The following is a 27,898-nucleotide window of genomic DNA, read 5'->3' as shown; positions in this document are numbered from 1 at the left end:
GCAGCTCGAAATCAGTACGTACTGGTCAAACATTACCTCTCATAAAAAATGGCTATGAGCACTATGGGACTCAACATCTTAGGTCATAAGTCCCCTAGAACTTAGAACTACTTAAACCTAACTAACCTAAGGACATCACACACACCCATGCCCGAGGCAGGATTCGAACCTGCGACCGTAGCAGTCCCGCGGTTCCGGACTGCAGCGCCAGAACCGCTAGACCACCGCGGCCGGCTTACCTCTCATAAAGCAATGTGAATGAATCAAATGAAGAGACAGTAATTCAAAGACTCACTAAAACTGAATTGAGGTCCTCTAAACAGTGTAACACTAAAATATGGGCTTGTAACATGAAACCTAACTCGATTCTTCTTCTTTCAATTAGTAGGGGATTCGACTGTTCCAGTTGTGTATATATATATATATATATATATATATAAGGCTCACCGACCATTTGACCATCTTCATCTGTGCGGATGCACCAATAGTGCCCCAACTCTAATGGGAATCGACAGGAAAGGCGCGATTAAAGAATATGATGGGCAGGGGCACTATGAATATAGTGCGGGACAATAAGTTGCGAATGCGGGTCTCTCAGGAGGCGTGCCAGAGATAAGTCCCTGCAGTCGCACTATCCTCTGTGTCCTCAGTGGCTCAGATGGATACCGGCACGGTAGCTGAGGGTGTTCGGTCAGAACTGGCTGGCCTCTGCAATAATAATAATAATAATAATAATAATAATAATAATAATAATAATAAAAACAGTGAAAAGATCAACAAAGAACTTCAACGGATGCCATGAGACGTCCAAAGAACAAAATGCAAAAAAAAGAAAGGAAGAACAAGATGGATAGATCGTCTGCCATGTAAGCGGGAGATCCCGGGTTCGAGTCCCGGTCGGGGCACACATTTTTAACTGTCCCCGTTGACTTCTATCAACGACTATATGCAGCTAAAGGTATTCATTTCATTGTAATTTCAGTTATGGACTTCTTCACGCAGTATGAGACGGTGTTTTACCTAACGGATATCTTAAACCTAGTACGTTGGTGGGACGAATGCCTCAACACCCACGGCGGTTTCACCGGATTGGCATACCGATGCTGGACTGTACGAACTTCGAAAGGAAACTTTCTGGTCTTACCCTATAATTAAAAAATATTGAGTTCTCTCCTCACCCCGTCCATCTTAAATCTAGCCAGTCTCGTGCAATCGTTCACAGATGTTAGGAATCTCATATCTGATCGCTGTGCCTAGCAAATATGTTTAGTACTTGTCATCCGTGCACCTGACCACAAAGTAAAACTGTCTCAGCCATCACTTTATAAAATTTCATTGTTGTTTCTCATTTTCCTAGACGGAGTTCTTCGGATTGTTCTACATACAGCCTCATCCTTATCCTTATTCGATCACAAAATGAATAAATATCAGGCCATTTGTCTAATAATACGAAGAAAATTATCTAGGAAAACGGGAAAACAAAAAAATAACGAAATTGTATAAGGTGGTGGCCATGACAGCTTTGGTTTACAGCCAAGTGACATGGTTTTTCTTTTTTTGTTTTTTTAAGTGATATGGCTAGGGCCCCCCATCGGGCAAACCGTTCGCCGGGTGCCGGTCTTTCAATTTGACGCCACTTCGCGCAGCCCAGCTGGGAATCGAACCCGGGCCCAGAGGATTGACCATCTGTCACGCTGACCATTCAGCCACCGGGGGCGGACCGGAGACGTGGGTGACGGGTGGTAAATATCTTAGTAAGCTACAGCGATCAGAACTGAGATCTGTGAAAGATTACACGAGACTGGCTAGATTTAAAATGGCCGGGGTGAGGAGAGAACTAAGTCTAGTGCGATACAAATTTGTGGAACATAGGCGTAAGAGTGTTTTGTTCTTGTAACAACTGTACAGCGTATCCATAACGTGCTCGTGCGGCTTGATGCGCCACGCGTCAGCCTGTACAACATTGAGGCGGATCAGCTCTGGATCCAACCTGTGTGGGGGATCGACGACCGTTGATCTGGTACACCGGAATAGCCTGACTGCGGTTCAGAAGCGGTTTTCCACGATGATCCAGGCCAGATTATAGCCCCCCCCCCCCACAGATAAAATAATATAAATAATATTCACATTTAGCGTAACTACCCAACAGTGAAAGTATGTATAGCATTGACATTTAGCGTAACCTACCAACAGATAAATTGCGTAACCTATCAATAATAAAATGTGACTAATCTCTCAATAAAAAATTGCGACTCACTTATAACCTTTCAATAATTGACTGTGAATTTAAACTGGTAAATTTTGGACGTCAGCAGTGCTGCGTCATGGCCCTGAAAATTCATTCTGAATAAATTGAAAAATCTTACCTCAATTAGGTCGCCGGATAACGCGTATATATCTGCTCCTATAAGAAATTTTTCTGGCGCAGCTCAGTGCAATGCTGGCCCATAGATTTGTCATATATAAAAAGAAACAACTAATTTTTCTTTTCAATAATCGGGATGACCATGGATAGGAGAAATTAGTAAATTCTTTAAACTGTAATGAATGATTGTCAAAAGTTACTTTTTATGAGAAATAATATTAAGAGATTTTTTAAAAACATTTACATGGTACTTAATATAACAATACTACATATGCGGGAGGCTGCTTTTACCTTATACTACAACGCTCAGGCTGCGCCATCGCTCCACACGACCGGCCCAGCCAACACGATACACCAGACTGCTAGCAACAACTTACTCCTACAACTGCTACACAGTTCCTACTGCAGACAACACTGCTCTCTGGTCTGAGATTCCCTTATACCTTACATATCGCAGGCAGCGCATGAGCAATCCATCGAAATTACATCTGCTCGACTGCGCTAGCAACAAATTCTTTAATCATGGACCTCTTACAAGATAAAGGGCTGATCCTGAACGCCTTCCTCAGAAAATACGATACATAGACAGTTAAAATACGAATACACACAGAACAATTTTTTCTCAATTCCCAGACAGATAACGCACACCACATATCTCTATTACGTCCATTCCTAAGAGACAGCCTCTACTCCTTCCCAACTAACTATGTAAGTGGAGACGAGATCTGGCTTATATTCAAAGTAATAGATCTGAGGCACTTCAGCATGGTACACAGAACAGGTGAGAACGCTGTTGCAGAAGCAATGAAGAAAGCATACCAAATTTAAAAGAACACAAAATCTCCAAGATTGACCATGTTTTACTGAAGCTCCAAATCTAGCACAGACTTTAAAGCTAGATGCTTTTAATAGCTTACACACTGAAATTATGTCTGAAAATCCGACAGATAAAACGAAGACATTCTGGCCGTATGTTAAGTACACCAGTGGCGAGACACAACAATCATCTTTGCTGTGTCATACCAATGGTAATATTATCGATGATAGCGCCACTAAGGCGAAGTTATTTAACACTGTTGTCAGACATTCGTTCACAGTCGATGTAAATATTCCAGAATTAAAATCGAGAACAACTTTTAATATGAGTAACTTAGAAGCTTGGTGTAGCGAAGCAGCTTAAACCACGTAACAAAGGCAAGTGTTCCAGTCCAGATAACATATCAATAAGGTCCCATTGAGAGTATTCTGATGCAATAGCCCCATACTTAGCAATCATATACAGCCGCTCGCTCAACGAAAAATCCGTACCTAAAGACTGGAAAGTTGCACACGTCACACCAGTACTCAAGGAAGGAAATGAGAGTAATCCGCTGAATTACACACCCATATCACTAACGTCGAATTGCAGCAGGATTTGGAATATATAGGGGAACTCGGGGCGGTACGGGATACTTAATTTTTAACAATTTCTATAAAATAAGGGAACACAAGGAAACACTTCTTAAAGTGATAAAAAAACACCTTATAGTGTAACCTAATGTACCTTATTTTAAAATCACTTAAAACAATACATTTTGCATTTTTTACAATTTTTCAAAGAAGGGCTTGCATATTTCCCGTTCCGCCCCACCCACGGGGCAGAATGGGATAAGGGTATTTTTTGTTAAATTATTGCATAAACATTGAATTTGAATTACGAATATCGTATTAAACCATGACAAAATGTTGTATAACAGGCAATTCAGACTAAGGAATGTGTAATTTAAACAATTAAAAAGTCATTCTTCAAAATAAGAAAATATTTTAATGTCATTCTGAAAAATGTACAATGCTTAATAACCACCAAACCACTAACTACTAGCCCTTTCGACAATAGTCACAAATCAGTATTTCCTCTTCATTTTCACTGTCTATGCCAGCACATGAATTCTGTGCCCACTCTGGCATGCGACCCAGCCCTCATTAGAAACGGAGTAGAAATCCCCACAGTAGAGACACTCAGCATCCTCTCTCTCTGATTCTCTCTTCTCCATCATCTTCTTCCTTTTATTTTTCTTAAGGTCTTTGATGTCCTCTGTATTTTTTTCTTTCGGTGTACAGTTTGATATTTTTGCCGTAAGTTGCATTGCACCTGACGTCTCTGTCCTAACATTGTTCATATTTGTGCACCCTCCTCCTTTCTGTAGGCCTACTTTACGTGCGACAGCATTCTGCAGTTCCTTCTTATAAGGAGAATCTGTTAATACGACGGTTTTTCCTTTTCGTCTTGTAGTCCACCGAGTATTTTGACAAATTAGTGGGATTGGAATGACAGCCTCGGGCGATATCTGGAAAGCTCAGTTGTTCGGCGAACATACAGGGTGTTTCAAAAATGACCGGTATATTTGAAACGGCAATAAAAACTAAACGAGCAGCGATAGAAATACACCGTTTGTTGCAATATGCTTGGGACAACAGTACATTTTCAGGCAGACAAACTTTCGAAATTACAGTAGTTACAATTGTCAACAACAGATGGCGCTGCGGTCTGGGAAACTCTATAGTACGATATTTTCCACATATCCACCATGCGCAGCAATAATATGACGTAGTCTCTGAATGAAATTACCCGAAACCTTTGACAACGTGTCTGGCGGAATGGCTTCACATGCAGATGAGATGTACTGCTTCAGCTGTTCAATTGTTTCTGGATTCTGGCGGTACACCTGGTCTTTCAAGTGTCCCCACAGAAAGAAGTCGCAGGGGTTCATGTCTGGCGAATAGGGGGGCCAATCCACGCCGCCTCCTGTATGTTTCGGATAGCCCAAAGCAATCACACGATCATCGAAATATTCATTCAGGAAATTAAAGACGTCGGCCGTGCGATGTGGCCGGGCACCATCTTGCATAAACCACGAGGTGTTCGCAGTGTCGTCTACGGCAGTTTGTACCGCCACAAATTCACGAAGAATGTCCAGATAGCGTGATGCAGTAATCGTTTCGGATCTGAAAAATGGGCCAATGATTCCTTTGGAAGACATGGCGGCCCAGACCAGTACTTTTTGAGGATGCAGGGACGATGGGACTGCAACATGGGGCTTTTCGGTTCCCCATATGCGCCAGTTCTGTTTATTGACGAAGCCGTCCAGGTAAAAATAAGCTTCGTCAGTAAACCAAATGCTGCCCACATGCATATCGCCGTCATCAATCCTGTGCACTATATCGTTAGCGAATGTCTCTCGTACAGCAATGGTAGCTGCGCTGAGGGGTTGCCGCGTTTGAATTTTCTATGGATAGAGGTGTAAACTCTGGCGCATGAGACGATACGTGGACGTTGGCGTCATTTGGACCGCAGCTGCAACACGGCGAACGGAAACCCGAGGCCGCTGTTGGATCACCTGCTGCACTAGCTGCGCGTTGCCCTCTGTGGTTGCCGTACGCGGTCGCCCTACCTTTCCAGCACGTTCATCCGTCACGTTCCCAGTCCGTTGAAATTTTTCAAACAGATCCTTTATTGTATCGCTTTTCGGTCCTTTGGTTACATTAAACCTCCGTTGAAAACTTCGTCTTGTTGCAACAACACTGTGTTCTAGGCGGTGGAATTCCAACACCAGAAAAATCCTCTGTTCTAAGGAATAAACCATGTTGTCTACAGCACACTTGCACGTTGTGAACAGCACACGCCTACAGCAGAAAGACGACGTACAGAATGGCGCACCCACAGACTGCGTTGTCTTCTATATCTTTCACATCACTTGCAGCGCCATCTGTTGTTGAAAATTGTAACTACTGTAATTTCGAAAGTTTGTCCGCCTGAAAATGTACTGTTGTCCCAAGCATATTGCAACAAACGGTGTATTTCTATCGCTGCTCGTTTAGTTTTTATTGCCGTTTCAAATATACCGGTCATTTTTGAAACACCCTGTAGCTGGTTGGGAGAGTCTGGCATCCATGAACGTCCAGGCTGTGTTTGCTTTCTACTTGCATCAAAATATGACGGGGCAGAACGGGACACTATCCCATTCTGCCCCTTCCCGTTCCGCCCCAAGAGCAGGTTAACAGCCTTTATGGAGTATAGTAACTGACGTATTTAAACGCATTAAATAACTAAAGTATAACAAATGCCATGCACTTTAGGGGAATGTGTCATTTTAGGGTATACAGTTAACAGCTTACCTGGCGTTGAAATTCACCAAACGTTAGAAGCGGTAACGTGACGGACAACAGTTCACTTAGATCTCGCACTTCAAACTAAATCAGAATGGCTGCCCTCACTTACCTTCCATTCGGAGAAATAGGTACATGCCCATACAACAGGTTGCAGCACTATCCAGTCTAGAAAAGAGCAATTTCCCATTGTGCCCCGCTATCCCGTTCTGCCCTACTGTGTTCGAACATAATGAATTACTTTGAAGGTAACGGTCTGTTGACACACAGCACGGATTCAGAAAATATCGTCCTTGTGAAACACTAGTAGCTATTTATTCGCACAAAGTAATGAGTACTATGGACATCGGATCTTAAACGGTTTCCATATTTCCAGATGGCCAGAAGGCTTCTGACACCGTTCCTCACAAGAGACCTCTAACCAAATTGCTTGCCTACGGAGTATCGCTTCAATTGTGCGACTAGATCCGTGATTTCCTCTCAGAAAGGTTCCAGTACGTAGTAATAGACGGAAAATCATCCAATGAAACAAGTTTTGCATTATCGAAAAATAGGGGTAAGAGTGTCACTGATTTGTTAAGCGAGTTGGGTCGGCGGTCGTTAAAACAAAGGCGTTTTTCCTTGCGGGGACATTTTCACCAAATTTCAACTAGCAGCTTTCTCCTCTAAATGTGAAAATATTTTATTGTCGCTAGCCTACATGGGGAGAAATGATCATCATTATACAGGGCAGAAATCAGAGCTAGTACAGAAAAATTTAAGTGTTCATTTTCAAGGAGTGGAACGGTAGAGAAACAGTCTGACGGTAGTTCGAAGAACCCTCTGCAGGCACTGAAGTGCGAATTGCACATTAATCATGTAGACAGTGCAGATGTACGTCAGAAGCGATGGGCGGCAGAAACGACGTCCGACCACAATGTTAAACTAAAAATAAATTTGACAAATTATGAAAAACAGCGGACGCCGCACGGATGGATAAACGTTAGGAAAGGTAAAGGTGTACTTCTTCATCGCCAGTCTTTCAATAAGTTGGCAGCTCTGCACCTGGATCTATTAGCAGCTACTTTCTTCAATTCTGCATGATTATTAGATACTTATGCGTTATGTGTAACTTCTTTTAAAAATGTCAGTCGCAGTCTTTCTCGTTGTAGTTTGCCTTCTAGAACAGTGACAAGAAATTTATTGTTAGTTCCTTAGTTAGTTACACGTTCCATAGATCATCTGAACGATTCTTAATTCTAAATGATGTGGAGTGAGTCAGTTTACAGGATATATATAAATGATTAGTGTTAACATTAATGAACAAATTGTGTTTTTAGTCCTATCCAGGAAGCTACACTCAAAAACATTTGTTTTTATACAGGCATCATTTTATAAATAGAAATTCATCCATAGAGTGGAAGGGGAAGTCAATGAGAAATGATTTTAGGTTAAATTTGAAATTTGCTTTGCTACCTGTCAGACATTTTGTGTTATTTGGCAGATGATGAAAGATTTTTGTTGCAGTAAACTGAACTCTCTTCTAAGCCACAGACAGCTTTAATAATGGGTAATAAAGGTAATTCTTGCTGTAGTGTTTTATGAGAGAAAATCATTGTTCTTCTAAACTGTGCTGAATTATTTATGACGCATGTCATTAGCCAAAATATATATATAGTGACGACGCAATTAAAATGCCTTGCTCCTTGGAAAGGTGCCTACATGAAGTCTGCCGTTGAACACCACATATTATCCTTCCTGCTTACATTTGTGCAAGCATTACTTTCTTTTTAATTGCTGAGCTACCCTAGAAAGTTCTTCCATAAGGCATTATTGACTGAGATCGTCCAAAATATGTTAGGAGGTTAATTCGTTTCTTTCCATGATTACCAATTACAGATACAGCAATATTAGCTGAACGTAACTGTTGGAGAAGCTCAGTAATATATTTCTTTCAGTTCGCAAGTTTTCATCAATACATGCACCCAAAATTTGGGGGCAGTCTGCCGTATTTACTGGCCGTTGCTCATGTGCTTCATCAATTTTTGCTATGACTATTTGTTGTACAGAACTGAATATAGTGTGTATCTTCAAAATTTAAGTGAGTCCATAATTTACTAATATAATTTGCTAACTCTTCTGTTACTTTCTCTCTTATGAGGTATGTTATAACAGTAGAAACGTCTGCAAAGAGTATCAGGTTTGCTTGTTGAATGTTAAATGGAAGGTCACGCACATACATGAAGAGTAGGAAAGGACCCAAAATTGAAACCTGTGAGATTCACTTTGTGACTCTTACCCTAGTCATGAAAATCTTCTACCTTTCCAGCACTGACTCAATTATTCATCACAACCTTTTGCATTCTGTTTGTGAAGTATGATTCAGACCATCTGTGTTTAAGGCCATCAATTCCATAAAACTTGAGTTTTTCTAAGAGGATGTCATGATGTGTACAATCGAAGGCCCTGGAGAGATGACAAATAATACCAACCGGTGATATATTATTATTTAAGGCTTGTACTGTTCGATGAGTGAATTTGTATAAATAGCATTCTCAGTCGAGCAAGCTTTACGGAATCAAACTGTGATATGCTAAGTGAATTGTTTCCACTGAAGTGTGCGACTATCCTTGAATGGTATTATTCAGAAACCAGCTGTGTGTAACCCCACCAGTTGTATAAAACTTGAGTTTTTCCAAGAGAGTATCGTAACTCTCTCACTCAATTGCCTTGGAAAGACCACAGAAAATAACAACTGGCGATATTTTATTATTTAAGGCCTGTAGTGTTTGATGAGTGAATGTGCAAATAGAATTCTAATCAAGCAACTCTCCTGGAGTCAGAACTGTGATATCGTTATTTATTTATTATATTTGTTTATTTACCTTATGACGGCTAGAGAAAATACTAGACAACGATATGCAATAAATATGTACATTTACGTACAGATACACGCAATCTCAAGTTCACAAAGGGTTCATCGCCCTAACTCCAGCTGTGAAATCCAGTCAGAAGCTTCTGGAGAGAACTTTTGAAGGTCTCCAATTGTCCCTTTGAATATTCTGAGGGAACATCCGAGTCTTATGTTAAGTGCTGTCTGCTGCTCTTCGCTGCAGTCACGTTGAGTAGAGTGCTTGCTTACGCACTACTGCAGCAATGTTCCACCCCTGTCCCTGACACTTCTGATCCGACTCAGTGTGCACCATCGTTGTCCGGGTGGATGAAAAACAGCTAGTCGCTCCCAGGTACACTACTGGCCATTAAAATTGCTACACCAAGAAGAAATGCAGATGATAAACGGGTATTCGTTGGACAAATATATTATACTAGAACTGACATGTGATCACATTTTCACGCAAGTTGGGTGCATAGATCCTGAGAAATCAGTACCCAGAACAACCACCTCTGGCCGTAATAACGGCGACGCCTGGGCATTGAGTCAAACAGAGCTTGGATGGCGTGTACAGGTACAGCTGCCCATGCAGCTTCAACACGATACCACAGTTCATCAAGAGTAGTGACTGGCGTATTGTGACGAGCCAATTCCTCGGCCACCATTGACCAGACGTGTTCAATTGGTGAGAGATCTGGAGAATGTGCTGAATAGGGCAACAGTCGAACATTTTCTGTATCCAGAAAGGCCCGTACAAGACCTGCAACATGCGGTCGTGCATTATCCTGCTGAAATTTAGGGTTTCGCAGGGATCGAATGAAGCGTAGGGCCACTGGTCGTAACACATCTGAAATGTAACGTCCACTGTTCAAAGTGGCGTCAATGCGAACAAGAGGTGACCAAGACGTGTAACCAATGGCACCCCATACCATCACGCCGGGTGATACGCCAGTATGGCGATGACGAATACACGCTTCCAATGTGCATTCACCACAATGTCGCCAAACATGAATGCGACCATCATGATGCTGTAAACAGAACCTGGATTCATCCGAAAAAATGACGTTTTGCCATTCGTGTACCCAGGTTCGTCGTTGACTACACCATCGCAGGCACTCCTGTCTGTGATGCAGCATCAAGAGTAACCGCAGCCATGGTCTCCGAGCTGATGGTCCATGCTGCTGCAAACGTCGTCGAACTGTTCGTGCATATGGTTGTTGTCTTGCAAACGTGCCCATCTGTTGACTCAGGGATCGAGACGTGGCTGCACGATCCGTTACAGCCAAACGTCTAAGATGCCTGTCATCTCGACTGCTAGTGATACGAGGCTGTTGGGATCCAGCACGGCGTTCCGTATTACCCTCCTGAACCCACAGATTCCATATTCTGCTGTCATTGGATCTCGACCAACGCGAGCAGCAGTGTCGCGATATGATGAACCGCAATCACGATGGGCTACAATCCGACGTTTATCAAAGTCGGAAACGTGATAGTAGGCATTTCTCCTCCTTACACGAGGCATCACAGCAACGTTTCACCAGGCAACGCCGGTCAACTGCTGTTTTTGTATGAGAAATCGGTTGGAAACTTTACTCATGTCAGCACGTTGTAGGTGTCGCCACCGACGCCAACCCTGTGTGACTGCTCTGAAAAGCTAATCATTTGCATATCACAGCATCTTCTTCCTGTCGGTTAAATTTCGCGTCTGTAGCACGTCATCTTCCTGTCGGTTAAATTTCGCGTCTGTAGCACGTCATCTTCGTGGTGTAGCAGTTTTAATGGCCAGTAGTGTAGTTTAGTTGGCGATTTACCGAGGGAGTCTGCTCATACCATTGACTGTTCTTAGCATTTTGCATGTTCATTGTTCCGCAGACTGGTTGCTGTGCGTCGCGATGGTGGTGGTGGTGGTGGTGGTGGTGGTGGTGGTGGTGGTGGTGGGGGGGGGGCACTGTTGCTCAGTTCCCAGCAATTACGTCACTGTTACGCTGTACGTGTCTCCCGAGCGGTGCTAAACGGGTAACAGGTATTAAGACGAGACCGAACGATCGTAAACGACCTCTCGGTCAGATATTCAGGAAGAAGGATACCCGAAGAGGACCATCTCAGTGACCTCAAGTCCGTAAGGCTGGACCCACATTATCAATTTACCAACTGAACATAAGAACTTGTTGAGTCGTATTATGTGACCTGCCCATCCGTGTCGTCATCCCTCTGTTTTTCTTCTAAATGACCTTTCTTCGGCAATTCGTCGCAATATCTGCTGGTTGGTGGTTTTATCGGTCCACTTTATCTTTCACAGGCGTCTCCAAAACCATGTCTCAAAGGCTTGAAGAGATTTCATTTCATTTTTGCCTAATATCCATGTTCCACAACCAAGTAGTGCTACGGTCCTAAGGCACCTCTTAACCGTCTTTTTCCTCACTTCACAATTAACTTTGTCTGATAAAGACATTTTTCTTTTATTTATGAACATTGCTTTTGCTTCGCTAACAGAGCTCTAGAAGCTATTGAAATAACTACAACAGCACTAAGATTTCATTCATTCTTGGTAAGTGTGGTTTTTAAACAGAATTCAATCTTTCTTTTAACAGCTCTTGGAAAAAGATAGTGATATGGTACTCACCGATTATCATGATGAAGCCAATAGCTAAATTAGTAAATGTGGTAAGCGAGACTGTGGCGCTGCACGTATTCAGTGATTTTAAGTGAGATTTCAAAGTAAATGAGCTGAAACTATGGAATACAGTCTTTCATTCGATAAAAGATATGGCTCATTTCTCTGCTGCTTTATCTGCATCTACATCAAGGAGGGTTGTAACTTAAATAGTGGCAACTATTTACTCACAAACGATACAAAACAATTACTTGTTTGTGGCTGTTTCTGTCCAAAGTAGTCACCAGCGTTGTGCAGAACCCGTTGCCAACGATGTGGAAGGCGTGGTATACCGTTAGCACAGCCTGTTCTGTTGACGGTGCGAATGGAACGGTCTACTGCCTGTCGAATCTCTGGGACAGTTCTGAAGCGAATGCCACGAAGTGGTTTCTTCATCTTCGGAATCAACTCAAAGACACAAGGACTTAAGTCCGGGGAGTATGGTTGATGGTACAGTACTTCCCACTCCCACCGACCGAAAAGAACAGCCACAGCTTGGGCTGTATGCGCCCGCGCATTGTCGTGCAAAATGATTGCGCAGTAAGTGTCGCTGCTTCTTTCGCAAAGCCGGTTGCAGGCGATGCTTAAAAACGAGCAGTAATAATGTGCATTGACGTTGGAATTCGCTTCAGAACTGTTCCAGAGATTCAAGTGGCAATAGACCGCACCATTCGCACCATTCGCACCATCGACAGAACAGGCTCTGCTAACGGTATACTACGCGCTCCACATCGCTGGCAACGGGTTCTACACAACGCTGGTGACTTCTTTGAAGGACAGTAACAGATGAAAACATGTAACTCTTTTGTATAGGTTATGAATAAATAGTTGCCACTATTTAAGTTCCAACCCTCGTATACAGATACTCCGCAAGCCACCATATGTTGCGTGACGGAGGGTATCCTATACTACTGTTAGTCATTTGCTTTTCTGTTCCACTCGCAAATAGAACGAGGGAATAACGACTGTCTATATGTCTCTTCATGAGCCTTAATTTCTCGACTCTAACCTTTGCGGTCCTTATGCCCAATGTATGTTGGCGGCAGTATAATAGTTCGGCAGTCAGTTTCAAGTTCTCTAAATTTTCTCAGTAGTGTTTCTCGAAAGGAACGTCGCCTTCCCCCCAAAGATTCTCATTTCATTCTCCGTTAACTTTATTAAAGAGTCTTGGCAAATATTAAGAAGTTGTAACTCAGCCACTATTCTTTTCACGAACTGTCTAATGCCGTTACAGAATTACATCTTACCACAAAAAAAATATTGCTTAATTTCTCGGAGAAGCAAATTTATGTTGTTAACCATGCAGCGAACTATTCGTTATGTGCTTATCATTTGTCAATTACTTTTTCGCGACCTATTGAACCGCCAGAACCAATATTCTAGCCCTTTACCTTATCACCTTTATTTTATTTTATTTTCTACAATTTCTGAGGTTTTAAGCAAGGCACTTAATGGGAGATATTCTGTATAGAGCTGCAATGTCCGGTGTATACAACCAGCGCCATCAGAGAACAGAAAAATACTAACATTTTCCCGCTTCTTTGACTTAAACTGTAACTATTGCGGTACCTTCTCACAGATAGCATACATCACATTCCTTAATTTTATTTAATATTCTATTGTAATAATGATTTTCTGGTAAGGAGCTTAGTGGCACGATGCGGACTGTGAGAACACACCAAAATGGCATCCAGTAGTGTACGTTTCCATAACATTTTTAGTCCTGCACGTCAAATAGTACCTGTTATTTTTCATCTGTGTTGTAAAATATAACAACCAAACACCTTGTTTTGAGATTTAATACATCCCACGCCCGGGTTCCCGGGTTCGATTCCCGGCGGGGTCAGGGATTATCTCAGCCTCGTGATGAGTGGGTGTTGTGTGATGTCCTTAGGTTAGTTAGGTTTAAGTAGTTCTAAGTTCTAGGGGACTGATGACCATAGCTGTTAAGTCCCATAGTGCTCAGAGCCATTTTTCATTTAATACAACATTATAGATGTTTCTCGCGTTGTAGTTCCCGAAGATTCCTATCTTTCGAATCCTCTTCCTGCAAATTCCTCTTCTGTCTCTCTTCCCATGTTGTTCGCGGGCTTCTTCTTCTTCTTCTTCTTCTTCTTCTTCTTCTTCTTCTTCTTCTTCTATTAGTTACAGTTAATTCCATTATCTTCTTAGGTCATCTTTGCTCATTCAAACGGCACATATAACAATACCATCTCAATAGTTTTGCTTTTATTGTATCCATTAGTAGTTCCCAGGCTCAAGTCTCTAAACGTAAAAGGGTGTGGACCAAAATATGGAAAGACCAAACATACATTACCATGATCAGGGGCCCTATTCTGTATCGTTCATACCGATCGGTGTAGTTGGTTAGGCTCGGTAGTGACGTCATTTTCGGTTCTTTATCGAAATATCCTATTCAGTAAGCTTCTGGGACTTGTTACCAAACGGTCCTCCCACAGATTTTACGAAAATTGTACCGAGAGGTTTTGGATTTCGGTCTGGCCCTGTCGATCAGTGAGCTGTGGTTTATGCACATCTATAATTTGTTATTTTAAACATATGTAGCGGTTTTAGCTTTGGATTTAGTGATTGTGCTATTAAAGAATCACCAGAGGACGCTTCCGGTTGGAAAGTGAGTTCATAATAGACTATTTTCCTTTGTTAGAAGTATGGTTGGGTTATGTTGTTACTGTGAATGATTACATCCAAAAAACAAAACTTTTCGGTCAATATTCTCTCATAATACGTGTTATTTTTATGCAAATAAGAGTTTAAAGGTCATTAAATATCAAGACATCGGCTCTGCTTACGTATATTACAGAGTGTGAACTGACGTTACTAGTGCCTTTGTGTACTTTTTCCTACAATTGGGTTAGTTAGTAATTATCGAAACGTGGTTACAACTTTGAAGCGACAATGGAAAGCAAATGTGAAGCCTGATATTGGAAACATTCCAAAGTATCACGCATTTATGACTTACGTAGCACCGTTTGGCAACGAAGTCAGTCTACGTTCCCCTACACAATACTAAAAGAATTCAGCCCTGAATGGCGTGGCCAAGTGGATGCCGGCACGGTAACTCAGCGTGTTCGGCCAGAGGGTTAGCTGCCCTCTGTAATAAAAACACTGAGTTAATGGAACAACGCCGAACTGAAATGGGCGACTTGCGACGTCCGCCCCGAGCAGATACAACGAACGAAAAGGAACAAAATGAGATTAAAAAAAAAAAAAGTGGTTAACACGCGGCATTGCGATACGAAAGGACACGGGTTCGCGCATGGGTGGCTGAAAACATTTTTTTTTTCCTCTACATATATGCAAAACGTTCTGAGACATTGTTATTCGTGTAAGTTAAGATTTTTCTGCAATATTCGTTAGTAATTATATGTAAGAGCACACTTCCTCAGTAATGATTTCGTGATTTGTGTGTGTGTTTAAAATACGAAATATGAAATTGTTGGAGATGAAATTGCTATGAGTGAAACAACCGACAGTGACCTTTATATTTTTTCTTATCAGAAATGATTCATCATTTTTTCCGAAAATGTAGCGATTTCCGAGTATGCGGCTAGACAGGAATCTAAAACCACAACTTACATTACTGGGAATGTAACTAGCAGCAGTCATCTTCATAATCTTGCTTGAAACAAGTATTTATCTGCGATCGAATCCTCAACCACAGTAGACAGAGATGAAAGATCTCTGCCGTAGTATTTTTAGACTGTAGCACCATATACGAAACATTTTCATTCATGAGATGCAAGTTATAAACTTCGACGAAAGGCAGGAGCTCTCGAAAATGCGTTTTTTTTTAATTTTGTTTTATAAGACCCAAATCGTTGACGTATCATATAGGGAAGTGGGCTACTTAATCATATGGATCTCTAGGAGCGAATTATAATCACATTCTGTTTATCTTATTCTAAGAAACTCTCAGAATCAATTCTTCGTGTGTTTTTTATAGATGTATTAGTACAATGTGGTACTGCGCACTATTCCTAACTCATTTTCCGAAACGTAATATCCAAAACAAGATGTCAGTGTGAATGAGAATAAGATGACAGAATGCGGCATTTACGACAATCTGCAGAATACAGTCAAATACGCTATCGTTATTATGCATGCATAGAAACATGCGGTCAGAGAAACTGTAAAATTTTTTATATATTTCCGCTGAGAATCATGGAAATGGATATACTGCGCCTGATACTGTTAAGGAGGAGGCAAGGGCGATTAAGGCGGGCACGTTAGCTCGATGGAATGCGGCGTCATGCGTTATGGCAACGTAAACGCAATTTTCGGTACTTGGAAGACCAGCGCGCCTGTGTCGTCTGATAGCCGCTTTGTATTCGTGGCGCCGTGCGCGCTGCTGTGCGCATGTGCGGAACTGCGGCCGCTTGCTTTTGATTGGCTTGCGCGACACGAACCGACAACAGCGCTTCGGTTCTCTAGACCCGAACGGTATTGCTACCGAAATGCATACTGAATACTGCAGGGTCTCTAATTCGCTAATTCGAGTACTAGACCGTTCGGTGCTATTGAGTACCGAAACGATCGGCACAATGACGGAAAGATACAGAATAGCCACCCAGTACGGTGTAGAAAAACCATTGGCATTCCAAATAGATTTCAGTCGTCTAGGAATGCATAAATACAAGTTCAGCATGGTTTTCAAAGGAATCTTATACCATTGTCCCTGCAAACCAGTGGCAAGTCCAGCCTTTGACGTCTACTTTGCGTTCTGGTGACTGGTGGCTAGGTGAAATGCGACAATTCATCCTCGTTCTCACAAAACCTGTTCTGGACATGTGAACTGTGTAAACCGTGGCCATGTAATCGTGGAACACAACATAACCATTGGGGAATAAATATTGTACTTCAGGATGGATGGACCTGATCATCCAAACCGATCACATAATCTTTGTCAGTGATGCGACCTTGCAGAGTGACCATGAGGCATGTGGAATACCACGAAATGGATTCCAAAATCATCACCGAATCTCCGCCATGTTTCACTCTTGGGACGCCATCCAGGCCAGAGGCTGGAAATGGTGTGAAACAAGATGTATCGAACCAAACCACTTTTTTCCATTGATCCATAGTCCACGTTTTTGGACTTCAGCTCCAAGTTTTCTCTTACGGGCGTTTGAATCACTGATGAGTTGTTTTTGAATTCCAATTCACAATGCTGTTCCCTGCTTGTGGAGTTCCCTAACGTTCGTCTGGTGCTGACAAGGTTCGCGAATGCGACATTCAGTTCTGCTGTCACTTTTGAAGCTGTCGTCCTCTTATTTCACGTCACAATTCGTTTCAATGGGTGTTTCAAAAATGACCGGTATATTTGAAACGGCAATAAAAACTAAACGAGCAGCGATAGAAATACACCGTTTGTTGCAATATGCTTGGGACAACAGTACATTTTCAGGCGGACAAACTTTCGAAATTACAGTAGTTACAATTTTCAACAACAGATGGCGCTGCAAGTGATGTGAAAGATATAGAAGACAACGCAGTCTGTGGGTGCGCCATTCTGTACGTCGTCTTTCTGCTGTAGGCGTGTGCTGTTCACAACGTGCAAGTGTGCTGTAGACAACATGGTTTATTCCTTAGAACAGAGGATTTTTCTGGTGTTGGAATTCCACCGCCTAGAACACAGTGTTGTTGCAACAAGACGAAGTTTTCAACGGAGGTTTAATGTAACCAAAGGACCGAAAAGCGATACAATAAAGGATCTGTTTGAAAAATTTCAACGGACTGGGAACGTGACGGATGAACGTGCTGGAAAGGTAGGGCGACCGCGTACGGCAACCACAGAGGGCAACGCGCAGCTAGTGCAGCAGGTGATCCAACAGCGGCCTCGGGTTTCCGTTCGCCGTGTTGCAGCTGCGGTCCAAATGACGCCAACGTCCACGTATCGTCTCATGCGCCAGAGTTTACACCTCTATCCATACAAAATTCAAACGCGGCAACCCCTCAGCGCCGCTACCATTGCTGCACGAGAGACATTCGCTAACGATATAGTGCACAGGATTGATGACGGCGATATGCATTTGGTTTACTGACGAAGCTTATTTTTACCTGGACGGCTTCGTCAATAAACAGAACCGGCGAATATGGGGAACCGAAAAGCCCCATGTTGCAGTCCCATCGTCCCTGCATCCTCAAAAAGTACTGGTCTGGGCCGCCATTTCTTCCAAAGGAATCATCGCTATCTGGACATTCTTCGTGAATTTGTGGCGGTACAAACTGCCTTAGACGACACTGCGAACACCTCGTGGTTTATGCAAGATGGTGCCCGGCCACATCGCACGGCCGACGTCTTTAATTTCCTGAATGAATATTTCGATGATCGTGTGATTGCTTTGGGCTATCCGAAACATACAGGAGGCGGCGTGGATTGGCCTCCCTATTCGCCAGACATGAACCCCTGTGACGTCTTTCTGTGGGGACACTTGAAAGACCAGGTGTACCGCCAGAATCCAGAAACAATTGAACAGCTGAAACAGTACATCTCATCTGCATGTGAAGCTATTCCGCCAGACACGTTGTCAAAGGTTTCGGGTAATTTCATTCAGAGACTACGCCATATTATTGCTACGCATGGTGGATATGTGGAAAATATCGTACTATAGAGTTTCCCAGACCGCAGCGCCATCTGTTGTTGAAAATTGTAACTACTGTAATTTCGAAAGTTTGTCTGCCTGAAAATGTACTGTTGTCCCAAGCATATTGCAACAAACGGTGTATTTCTATCGCTGCTCGTTTAGTTTTTATTGCCGTTTCAAATATACCGGTCATTTTTGAAACACCCTGTATGTTCAAACATATATTTCTCGCGTTGTTTTCATGTTTTTTCCAATCCCTGTATGTCTTCAATTTTAATTTTAGCCCATAGTGTCAACCTGCAGCAACACCTCTGAACTCGCATCCCCATTGAAAAAATGTTCCCCTTAATTCTTTCAGCCGTTTGCCATGTCTAACACGTGTGACACTGGTTTTGCTCTATCTTCCTATGACAGTTGCGCAACGATGCTCTGTGAATGTTGTAGGAATTTTGTGTAGGAATTTGTGAATGCAGAGTTCAGAAGAGTGCAGCACTATGGACAATGATGTAATCAGACAATTATCTCAATGTCGGTTCCACTACACTCCCTGCAGACGAAACGCTATCGCCAACAGAAATTACTATACTGGTTCAGGTGTAACTAAATGTCGGCAAAAATGAAATTCTTAGATTTTCGTTATTAAGGTTTATTTTTAGTCTGTGTATGGCTTCATGACATAGCAGTGGTATCAAAATTACGTACAGGATGGTAAAATATTGATAATGGGTGTTCACAACTGTGAAGCGAAATGCCTAACTATTATAAAGTTCTTTAATTGGTAAGATGGTTGATAACCATGTCTGGGGATCGATAAAAATACAAGCACGTTAAATAAAATTGGGGTCAGAAATATCAATTACGCAAAAAAGCACAATGAAAATACCTAAAGTTGAACTGGTGTCGGTAAAGAGCAATCAAAAAGAAGCACACAATTAAAACAATTCATATCTCTACAGTGGCTGCCAAATACTTTTTATTACATCAGACTTCTCGCGTTTCTGTGTCAATTAAACCAGACAATCGTGAATATGTTTAACTGCAGGTCATGGCTGAATGTAAGAAAATTTGGTGAGATGGAGACGACCGCAGTTCTGAGTGTCAATTGAATATCACTTGCTGGCATGGCGTCAGCGTGTGTGATTGCCTTGCATTGGCGGCGGCAGTGGCGGCTGTCAGCGCGAATCTGAGAATCGATTCTAAATCTCTCGACTGTTAAACACGAGTCTGATACATTTCCTATGTCTTCGGTGAATCCAAGACACTTTTTTAATTCCCTATCTAAGTTAACTGGCATGGTACATGGTATTTGGGTGGAATAGCTCGTACGTCGTTGCCCTCAAATTGCAAGCGTTTACTGTCAGTGCTCGGTGCGATTCCCCGTACTAGGAGACATTGCAGTTTAACTACTTACAAGTTAAGACGAGCCTGTGAACAGGTGTTCACATAATGAGTGTAGCAATCGTCTCACTGCAGCGCGAGTCATCTTGCTCAAACACTCGACGATTTTCTGCAAGAGAAGAACCCCCATACTCTGTCTGCAATTGGCCTATATCAAAGCTAGTGGCCACATGTTTTCTATCCAGCCAATCAGGGTACTCTTACTTGTTATATCTCCACCCACCAGAGTTTTTTTTGCCTATCATAGGCGTCGTTTCTTTCGTAGGGTAGAGTTTAACTTCTGCTACTCAATACTGAGAGAAACAGTTTTTTCTTTGATGCAAGTTTTAACGTAGGTGGCTAAAGTGAGTCGCCAATGTTTTGAGTTGGGTTTCTCCGGACGTTTATCTGCGATCTCCGACCGTGTTCCAGCAAGAAGGCTTTCTTAAGGGTAGTCATTAAAAGCAGGGACAAGGGCTGCTTTTGCCGGCAGCCTACGCAGTGGCTGCGGCTTCTCATGGTGTCTGCTAGGTATCCCGTGGCGAGGGTTTCAGCCGCGTGAGACAGTGTGCTCCTCTCCCTCAGAACTGTGTCGTGTAGCTGGGGTCAGGGGAATTACTTGCGTGCAATTACTAGTGTGAGTGTTACTGGTTTATGATCACAAGATGTCTGTTTGTTCATTCACTCCACTTTGCCTAAAATTTGTTCCATTTTTACGTAACTATGTCGTGTGACATATCGAGTAAACCGTAATTGTTTCAGGAATTCAATGTACGATGTGTCATTTATTTTACACCTTACACATATTTGAGCTCCACACGTTACCATACTTTCTACTATAGTTTTAAATATCCTAATCTTCATTTCTGATCTAATATATGCTCTACATAAAGCTCCATTTACTTGTTTGATTGCTTGTCTGCCTTTGCCAATCCAGTTCTTAATTTCGCTTTTATTGGATACATCTTTGTTAATAATGTTTCCCAAATACTTATAAGAACCTACAGACTTCACTATTTCAACATCTAGCTTCAGGTCTTGAGCCATTCATTCAGTAACCAAGTACTCAGTTTTCTCTAAATTAATGGCACAACCCAATTTCTGATAACCTCTGTGCAATTTTCTAATGTAGTTCATGTCATCCTCTACAAAAATCACTTGGCCATCAGCAAAATGCAAAGTGAATAACTTGGCATCATTTGTAGACATGCCCATACTACGACAGAAACATTTCCATAACCTTAAGGCACAAGTCAACTGTGTTTAAATAATGCCGATATTGTCCTGCACCCTTGTCATATGTCTTTGGTCAACGGAACCTCTCCAGGTATTTTTGTATTTAGTTTAATTCTGTAAGTTGCGCCACTGTATCAAGCTCTAACAGTATGAACACATAAATGACTCATCCATTCACTAACATTTCAATCGACAATATACCGATGGGAATATTATCATAGGCTTTCTCAATATCAAACCAACCTCATGGGTCTCTGATTTCCAGGCCAAACATTTTTTCCAACAGCTGTTTTACTCAGAACATGTTCTTCTTTGTCCATAATCAGCTATTAAATTTTCGCTCTTATAATTTTTCCATATAGTCTAGAGACTATATTTGTTACACTTACTTCTCCATAGTCTGCGCATGTTTTCCAGTCACCCTTTCTATGTATGTTGCATATGTACGATGTTTCTCCATTTCTCTGGTAATTGTTCCCGTCTTAGAAAGCAATTTAAAACATAGGCCATTAATTCCAGAAATTTATCTGGTCCACATTTGAACAATTCGATGGGCAATGCATCTGGACCTAAAGATCGTTCATTCTTCATAGTCATAAGCACTGTGTTTACTTCCTGAGGCATCATTATTCTGTCCACTTCATAAGATGCATCCGAGATTAGCAACTCATCGTCATTTTTTACATAGAATTGAGGATGACTTTCGATAAACGGATTTCCGTAATACTTTCTCCATTCTTCCAACGGAATTAAGGTAATTGGAATCCTTTCTGATCTGTTACATCGCAGAGATTTCAAAGTTCTTCGTGTTTCACTGCTTTGTCCACTTCAAGTATGCTGATCAATGTATCTACATGTATTGCCCAACTACATTCTACGCATTCCTAACTGCTTCGTTCACCTGTGTTCTATACTTTACGTAATCATTCGTATTTTCTTTACTCTTTGACATTAACCATATATTGTGTGATTTCTTCTCTTTGAGTGTACGAATTTCTCAATGCTTTCATTACACCATTCATTTATCTTTTGAATCCTGAGTTGCGCTTCATTACACCTAAAGCTTCCTCAGCTGCTTCCACTGTAAATCTAACAATCTTCATATGTACAGTTCCCAAAAGATTATTTTACATTATTCAGTTTCAGATTCAACGGAAGCCTGTAGGTGAAAACTGTTGATTCATTCTCCAAACCCTTAAGATTTTACTTCACTGAGAATACTTTTTCATCATCGGATATGACCAGCCTTATAAAAGATTTTAAAACTGGGAAAAATAATTTAGTTTTCAGAAGGTAATGGTATCACATTCTGCATCTTTACGACATAAAATTTTAAACAGGATTCCTGTCTGCTTATAATGTAATCAATTACACAATTTCTTTGCAGCTTTGTGTCAATGTAAATTTATGTATATCTTTATTCTTAAAATAACCATTTCTGTCATAACATCCCTTTCTCCATATGGTCTCACGGCTGCATCCATTATTCTGGACGCAAGCTGGCCATTAAAATCCCGTAAAAGAATTATTTCTTGCTGCTGATGGTGTCCAATACTAGGGTTAATTTCGCATTATGCTCATCCTTGACATGAACTTTGTCATCACCTGTTGGAAAGTACAAGCCATTATAGCCGCTTCGTACCCTTTTACTTCAAGCTCTACTGGACGCTCATCCATCGCATCCCTGTTCTTAATTTATTATGTAAATTTTTTGATAAGTACAGATGCCCTGCTCGCTTGTATTTACTAACACCACTGTATGAGTGGATTCAACTGTCCAGCTGTTCGCTTCCCTCTCCCTTCTGTTTAGTCTAGGTAAGGGCTACTATGTCCATTTGAAATTGTCTTCCTTAAGCCATAACCGCTTATTTTTGTTTACGGGCCTTGAATATTCCAAATTCTAAAATTCATAATCCGTTTTCTTTTGCAGCGTCGTCTCCTGTTAAATCCGACTTTTTCCTATTAGGACTATCAGTGATTTAGCGTTTTTCCGCAGAATGAGCAACAGCTCACTGCTGCAACCCGCTATCAGGAGGATCAGGTATACATTCTACAGGGTTTTGTTGCCCTGCCCATTGATGAACCAACACTATGCCCTGCAAGGCAGGGGCGTCTCTGGGCGGAAATCTCTTGCCCCTCGTTGACTTTTGGAAGACAGTTTCCTCTTCCTCTTCTACTCTCGGAGGTTTTGGACTACTTCGTAGTGACGACCGCCTGCACTGCAGAACGGACGTCGCGAACTACGGTGTCGACTGTTCTTAGCGTCCCCTCGCCTCAAACCAACTGCCAAGCTAGTTACCTAGCCTCCCCTGTTGGTCTAGCTCACTGGACACAAAGCCGCCTCACCACGACAAGGTGGTACTTCCCTGTGGGATAATCAGACTAAAACTTAAACTAAACTACTCCTGCACAGGCCATGAAGGCCCAAGGGTACCGACCGGCCGCCAAGTCATCCTCAGACCACAGGCGTCACTGTATGAGGATAGGAGGGGCATGTGGTCAACACACTGCTCTCGCGGCCGTATGTCAGTCTCCGAGACCGGAGCCGCTACTTCTCAATCAAGTAACTCCTCAGTTTGCCTCACAAGGGCTGAGTGCACCCCGCTTGCCAACAGCGCTCGGCAGACGGGATGGTCACCCATCCAAGTGCTAGCCCAGCCCGACAGCGCTTAACCTTCACAATTCTCTTTTATTCCAATCTCGTATAGCGCGCTGAAAGAACGAACTCCTATATCTTTCCATATTTTAACGTGGTGATTTTTTCTCCCTATGTAGGTCGGTGTCAACAAAATATTTTCGCATTCGGAGGAGAAAGTTCGTAAATGGAATTTCGTGAGAAGATTCCGTCGCAACGAAAAACTTTCTTTCAATGATGTCCAGCCCAAATTCTAAATCATTTCAGTAATACTCCCTCCCATATCTCGCGATAATACAAAACGTGCTGCCCTCCTTTGAACTTTTTCGATGTACTCCGTCAGTCCTATCCGGTAAGGATCCCACATCGTGCAGCAGTATTCTAAAAGAGGACGGACAAGCGTAGTGTAGGCAGTCTCCTTAGTAGATCTGTTACATTTTCTACGTGTGCTGCCAATAAAACGCAGTCTTTGGTTAGCCTTCCTCACAACATTTTCTATGTGTGTCTTCCAAGTTAAGTTGTGCGTAATTGTAATTCCTAGGTATTTAGTTGAATTTACGGTCTTTATACGTATTTGACTGATTTATCGTCTAGGCGTAGTATAACGGAATCCTTTAAGCACTCATGCGGATGACTTCACAATTTTCGTTATTTAGGATCAACTGCCAATTTTCGCACCATTCACATATCTTTTCTAAACCGTTTTACAGTTTGTTTCGATCTTCTGGTGACTTTATTAGTGGATAAACGACAGCGTCATCTGCAAACAACCTAAGACGGCTGATCAGATTGTCTCCCAAATCGTTTATATAGATAAGGAACAGCAGAGGGCCTATAACACTACATTGGGGAACGTCAGAAATCACTTCTGTTTTACTCGATGACTTTTCGTCAGTTACTAAGAACTGTGACCTCTCTGACAGGAAATCACAAATCCTGTCTTATAACTGAGACGATATTCCATAAGCAGGCAATTTCACTACAAGCCGCTTGTGTTATGCAGTGTCAAAAGCCTTCCGGAAATCCAGAAATACGGAAACAATCTGAAATCCCTTGTCAATAGCACTCAATACTTCATGCGAATAAAGAACTAGTTGTATTTCACAAGAACAATGTTTTCTAAATCCATGTTGACTGTGTGTCAATAGACCGTTTTCTTCGCGGTAATTCATAAAGTTCGAACACATTGTATGTTCCAAAATCCTGCTGCATATCGACGTTAATGATATGGTCTTGTAATTTAGTGGATTACTCCTATCTTTCTCGAATATTGGTGTGACCTGTGCAACTTTCCAGTCTTTGGCTTTGGGTACGGATCTTTCGTCGAGCGAACGGTTGTATATGAGTGTTAGGTATGGAGCTAATGCTTCAGCATACTCTGAAAGGAACTTAATTGGTATACAGTCTGGACCAGAAGACTTAATCCGAGTAAGTACCACAGTGGTCCGTCAGTTAATACTACAGCAAGTTTTATCCGTCCACCAGTTTTTCAGGAACGAACAGACAGTCATCAGCTATTCGAATTTCTGTCTTCTCAATATGTTTGTAGCGTCCCGTGGCTTCTGTAAAGAAATTTGCAAGACTTTTGTGAATGTTCCTTAAACTGTCGTAACGGCGAATTCTTCCCGCTCAAGTGCTTTGAACAGTGCGATTTGGTTGCCGGGAGCGTGGTTACTCGGATACGTTTGGCGGCAGGCATGGACCGCACGTCCTGAGACTCTAAGGCGGCCGCCACACATTCAATAACATTGTCAAGCCGTCAATATATTGAACGTCTTTGGACGCTTATTGGCATATTGTCAGTACTAGATACGAGGACGAGCGCCATTTTATGGCCCCAAAATTATTCTCCGTTCATCGGTACATACTGAATGTGTGCGGTCAAGTATTGATGGTTCGCCAATATTCTCCATTCAGATATTGACAGAACTTCATGGACCAGCCAGACGGCGTTAATTAGTGCACACTATCTTACGTTTTCAATTAACCCTCATGCGTACCATAACTCTGATTCAATTTTGCGAGTAGTCTTAACAGAAAATAATTTTAATAGGCTTTCCCATGAGCAATTATTGTATACACCACTTCGGGACGGAAAACGGATTGTCTGTGACACTGCTTACGTATTTTAATAATTTGAAAATATAAGGTGGGTTGGCGAGTTACATAGCAGTTTACAAAAACGCTTCCACTTCGAAGAATACGTCACATATCTGCAATGACTAGTAAGAGGCCTGCGAACTGTATGTCAGTTTCAACAAATTATCAGAAAACGTAAAAAAAATGCTTTACGTTATCTGCTTGAACATTGTTTTGTCAGACAGATATAATTGCTTCATAGGCTTCGAAGCAATCTATCTGTGTTCGTTAATATTACAGAACTAAGCTTCAGGCATTCGAATAACCTGTCTGTAGCCAGAAATCTCGTCAACGGCGATTGATCCCTGATTAACGTACTTTCTTCTCTGCTTTGTTACGTATCGATATTAATAATTTGTCGTACGATTCAGGACTGATCAGAAAATAGTGTATGAAATCAGAATCACGTTCCCGAAAGATTGCAGTCGGTCAGTAAATTAACATGCGACAAGTTGCTCCTCTTTTTCAGCTATTTTCTGACAAATTTCCTCTTTTCCGTTGTTTCCTGTTGTTGCAATTAATATAACTGAGGCACATGCTTTCTTCTCGGTGTTCGACACCTTAACGTTATAAAATAGCGTTGCCAACTGACAATAGTGACAAAAATATTGATGCTGCATGGGTTGCTTCAGTATATTGAAGGTATCACAAACCAGTGCTGTCAAATTTTGAACGTATTCATTTTAAGCGTGGCGGCTGTCACAAAATGGCAGAGAATGAACACTAAGCTTAACTGTAACATTAAGTAGTAGTGACAGATCCATCGTATCGTAAAACCAATCACTTCAGTTTAATCCCTGCACTTAGGTGCGTAACAAGAGACCTTAGCACCATGTATATTATAAAACAACTACAGAAACTACATTGGCACTATAAATGAATAATAATGCACAAACCGTTTTAAATTAATAACTGTTAAACGGTTCATGCGATCCTTAAAGGTGTTTGCAGGTAGCACAGTTCACTAGTTATCATCAGTGGAAGTCGCACATCTATATATGTTTTACTTATTGAATTATTACGTGTCCTACGAGGGCTTGCTGAAAAAGTAATACCTCTCAATTTATTATATGAAAACTTTTAATGCTTTTTAAACAAAACAAACGTTATTAAAATCCTACATTTTTATTCTTCACGTCTACCATGTTCACTTCTCAACTTAGTCACCATGACGATGAACACATGTATCCCAAGCCGAGACCAGTTGGTTGACATCGTCGCTGTAAAAGATTTCACTTTTTTGATGGAGTCACAACTTGAACTCTGATTACACCGCCTTATCACTATCAAAGTGAAGTTCTCGAAGGGTTCTTTAAGATCTGCAAACCGATGAAAATCGAATGGAGCCACGCCGGAACTGTACGAAGGACAATCGAGGCAATGAACCCAAGACATCTGATTGTTGCACGTATCGCAGCTCTCGCGTTTGACCTGTCGTTCTCTTTCTGAAGCAGATGATACTCCATGTGCACAGGAACTCTTCGAATTCGAAACTCGATTACAGCGTGCTGTTTCTTACGCACCAACATAGTTACATTACACACCAACATGTTACACGCTACAGTTCGGACCCCTCTAGCGGCAGAGGGCTGGAAATATGTAGACACTAATAATTTAAACAGATTGTCAATAACGTTGTTTAAAAAGCTTTAGGAGTTTTCACCCACAAAATTCGGAGCCATTGCTTTTCAGCATGCCCTCGTACATGTTTTTAATTATTCGAATATATCAGAATATCGTATCCGCTACACTTACACAGAAATGAATGCAACATTTCATTCCTTATAACTTTTTCTATGTCAACATATGCATAGGTTGTTGAGAAGTTTCTTATTTTGTAAGGCGGCTATAATTTCGCACCTTACAAGAA

This window comes from Schistocerca nitens, chromosome 6 (genome assembly GCF_023898315.1).
Source record: "Schistocerca nitens isolate TAMUIC-IGC-003100 chromosome 6, iqSchNite1.1, whole genome shotgun sequence".
Classification (NCBI taxonomy): domain Eukaryota; kingdom Metazoa; phylum Arthropoda; class Insecta; order Orthoptera; family Acrididae; genus Schistocerca; species Schistocerca nitens.
This window is presented reverse-complemented; position numbering follows the sequence as displayed.